The following is a 4,592-nucleotide window of genomic DNA, read 5'->3' on the forward strand; positions in this document are numbered from 1 at the left end:
CTCGTTTTTGCTGAGATCTCAGAGCCCTTACAGTTCAAAGAAGCTAAAAATCACCTCTACCAAAAGTAAAGCTCCCTCCCACACTTTTCAACTACTGCAAAAGGACACAAAATAAAGGTCTAGTCTCTGACTGAAGGCATCTAAGTGGCGCTTTTTTAAGTGTTCTGAAACCTACAAAAAAAGAGTTCTTTACAAAGTGTTTTTTTTCTTGTTGATGAGGATCCAGGACTGGGAGACAACAAAGCATTCCTTTTTAACAATTCTTCTTAACTACACATAGTTCAGGAATTCACAGAACATCAACAGCAATTCTATAATAACCAAAAGGAAAGAAAAAATAACTCCATAAATACTGACTGCAAAAACAGGCTTGTTTTCTCTGGTTTGCAGTTTCAGGCCTTTCATGAGGACAACCTGCTCCCATAAAAAAAAAAGCTATTTTCAATTTCCACAGGGAACAGCCTCGAACTAAATTAGTGGGAATTGGATTCTTCTTTCTGTTCTCCTCCAGAAACAATACTTCACAGAAAACGGAGATAAGACATTTTGATTTCTTAACAGTGGAGTCATTCACAACTATGACATATTAAGTCACAAATACAAAAGTCCCTGGATGTGGATAAGGATGAAGCAACCTTTAAGGCAAGAAAACAACTCAGGACATGCATTCCAAGGCAAAAAAAACAAGCCACTTCAATGTACCAATAACGACAAAGTACAGGACAAGTCCATGAGACACCTATTCTGAAAACAGAGCTTATGAGAAGGTAAATAATTCTGCTCGGTTCAAAAGGTGCTCAGTTTTATAGGAAAGAGACTTCCAAAATATTGCAGCACATGCCTCTCCTAAATCTTTTTCTCATTTGAAGCTCAGAAAATAGTGCTTACCGTTCTGTTGTTTTCAGACTTTTTAACTATGACTTTTTATTGACTAATAATAGCATTGAGGGAAATGCAATGTTGCTGTAAAGATCATCTTGGGACCACATCACTACTGTCATCTCAGTGCCTTCCCTGTACTTTCACTCTGTCATCCTATGAGTTTCTAACAATTCTCCTAATGCCTGCTGCTTCAGTTGCTATTATGATCTGCTTCAGATGCTATTATGATCCACGTGAATTTTTTGGTATCGCTCCTTCACCTGACTTTTTCCTTAGTCTTTAAAGAACAATAGAAAAGCTGGTTCAAAGGGACTTCGGAGATCATCTAGTCCAGCTTCCCACTGAAAGCAGGACTATTGCCAGCACAAGTTCCAGTCAGGTTAGTCATGGCCTTGTCCAGCCAAGTCTTGAAAACCTTCAAGGACAGAGGTTTCACAACCACTCTAGGAAACCTGTTTCTAACTCCTAACCATCTTTGTAGCCTCTTCTGCATAGTTTCTCACCATCCTTCTGGAACCAAAGAGCCCAAGACCAGACAATATTGCAGCTGAAGCCTCAACAGCATGAAGAGGATAATCATTTCCCTCAATCTGGTGGCCATGTTCTCCTGTAGCCTAGCATACAGATGACATATTGTGAACTCACTGTTGGCTCATGTTCAGCACGTGCCACTGTAACTCACTGGATCTCTCTCAGCAAAGCTGAGAATTTTTCACTTCTACTGTCAAACTGCATGAGGTTTCTGCCAGCCATATCCTGAACCCAGGCTCTATCTTTCAGCATATTAACTCCCTCCCTCATAGAGGAACACTGTCTAATAATCAGGGTCATCTATGAAGATACTGAACATCAGCCCCAGTCTCACCTTACAGAGTAGTCCACTTCTGGCCACCTTACAAATGGACATTGAGCAACTGATTTGAGTCCAGTGATCCAGCCAAACCACGAAACAGTCCATTCACTTTACTCATACTTCCTGTGGTCCAGATGAAAATGTTCCAGATGGGAGACTGTGTCAAAAGCCATTCTAAAGTCAAGGTACAAGAACATCCACCACTGCCCTCACCCACATAACAAGTCATTTAATCATATGGCCATCTGGTTTTGTAAGCAATGCTTTTACACATCTCCTTCATAGCCTGTCCTTACTTCTTTCCACTTCTTGTGAGCTCTTTTTTTAACCTTCTAATTCACTAACAATCACCTCACTTGTAAGCCTTTTGCAAAAAGAAATTCACCCTCATAGGCAGGAGGTGACAGCAGACCCTCACCACAGCATCATCAGTGTTACTTTCTGTGTCTTGTTTTCCTTCGTTGTTGTAACTCAGTGCTTTACCCTTGGTAATTCCAGTCTCCAGCTGTCAAAACACGTGTGGAAACTCAGCAGATGGAAAAAAAAAAAGGACATAGATAAATTCCTGTTTCTCCTATCCACGTTCCCTCTTATATCTGCCATCCTTCTAATCTAGGCCTGAAGCTGTTTAAGAAAGCATACAGCGGCTGAAACCACTCTAATGCACAATGCAAAGGGTTTATCAGTAGCTGTATGGAGAGTTCCAATGTTGCTCAAATATCAGGCAAAAGAAGTTTTCCCAACAGGGAAAGCAGGTAAAGACAACCAAGACACTGATATATCATGGGATGCATATATGTTGTCTTTAAAAGGAATAAATACTGCCATCATCAATCAACTTAGAGACCACCAATCAGCGTAGCATCTGCTCCCCAGATTGCAGTCACCAGCCAAAGAAGAAGAAATGAAAGGCTTGACTACGGCTGCCACTCATCTAAACAAGCCTTATGATCTTCAAAAGGCACAAGACAGAACATTTGTGGCTCACACGTGCACATCACATTCAGCAGAAACAGCACGGAAAACCAAGGTGTCATGCAGATGTCTAAGGGCTGTCCACCTCACGCCGTGCAGCAGAGCTCAGGGGCCAGAGTCAGCATCTCTCTGTGCTTCAGCTTCTTCAGGATTCCCCCCACACACTTTCAACCTTTTCAGTGTAAGCATGGCTTGATATAATTCTCTTTCCGAGGAAACGCAGGGAAGTTGCGCAAGCCCCCCTGCAGGGTACCTTTGGATCCCGGCATCACGTTGTGCTGGCACACGCTGCGGCCTGGCCCGGAAAGCCCCACGTCCACAGAAGATGTCTCCCGTTCCCTGGGTATAGACTGACCCTCCATCGCTTTCCAGTGGAGCCCACCTTTCCATTTTATGAGATACCAGGAGTTCAGCAGTCCATCTAAATACCATCCCTGTTTCTGTGGCCTAAGACAGACAGACAGACAGACAGACTGCACGTTTTATCCTCAGTCACTCTGACCCGAACACGACTTTTGTGTCCAGCCCACTGGAATATTCTAAAACCACACAGGAAGGGTTGGGGGGTATGTGTGTTGAAGATATTTTTTTGAAACAAGGCTAATGACTAAGAAATAATTTCATATAATCACCCACTAATTCAGTCCTGAGTTTGGGAATTATCTGGTAATTCTGATTAAAATTCAGCAAGTACTACCCAAGCATATGAACTTCTCAGGTCCTGGGATGCAATACAGGGGGGTTTCTCTGCAAAATGTTAGTTCTAAGCCAGTAACATAACAAAAGTGAAAGAATAAGCTGTCATGAGTCTGACACCTGTAACTAAATACTCAAATTCAGACCAAGCATGCCTTTGGATAACTCCTCAGATGATCTGATCACCCAACCCTATTATACCAGCAAGAATATTATGCAAAGATGTCTTCCAGAATTTTGTAACCTTATCACTGTGTATTAAATAGCAACACTGAACACTGAAAACATATTCTGAGGCATCAATTTCTTGCTTTTTGAAGGATACGAAGCAAGAACAGCTTGAAGGAAAAACAATCCAAATGGAAGAGGAGACAACAGCTAATTATTACAGAACCAGGACGTGAACACAAACATTAGTTTTTGGGTTAAATTCTTATGTAATCATAAATACTTAGTTTTTCTCCCTAGGTATACCCCCAAAAAAGCAAACAAACTTCACAGAAAAGACAAATAAGATCAATCATTGCCAAGACAATTTTTTTCCAAAAAAGTTCTTTTGGGGGGTAGCTAGTACATCTTCTTGTCATCATTAAATACAGGCCTGAGATACACCGTCCCTCTCAAATTGCAGGGAGCACAAAATGCAAGATATACCAAGACAATTCCACCTGCAGTTATGGGCATGAATAAAAAACAGATGCATCAGACATGACGTTGTAACCGTATGAATTCTAGTGAAGTGCTGATCATGTGTTAGTTCCAACTTAGATCTTAGAGCAGGGATCTTGTACAGGAACATTCAGGTCTATGAAGATTCACATCCAAGAACTATCAGTTTTAATGAGAATGTAATTCACTACATATAAATTGCATCTTGGGCTTCTTCCTCAAACATTACCTGGATAATCTTTTGATTTTGAGGCAATATCATAGAATCATATAATGGTTTGGACTGGAAGGGACCTTAAAGATCCTCTAGGTCCAACCCCCCTGCCATGGGCAGGGACACCTCCCACGAGAGCAGGTTGCTCAAAGCCCCATCCAGCCTGGCCTCCAACACCTCCAGGGACTTCTCCACAACTTCTCTGGGCAGCCTGTTCCAGTGTCTCACCACCCTCACAGTAAAGAATTTCTTTCTAACATCTAATCTAAATCTACCCTCTTTCAGTTTAAAACTATTACTCCT

This window comes from Numenius arquata, chromosome 6 (genome assembly GCF_964106895.1).
Source record: "Numenius arquata chromosome 6, bNumArq3.hap1.1, whole genome shotgun sequence".
In the NCBI taxonomy this organism is placed as follows: Eukaryota; Metazoa; Chordata; class Aves; order Charadriiformes; family Scolopacidae; genus Numenius; species Numenius arquata.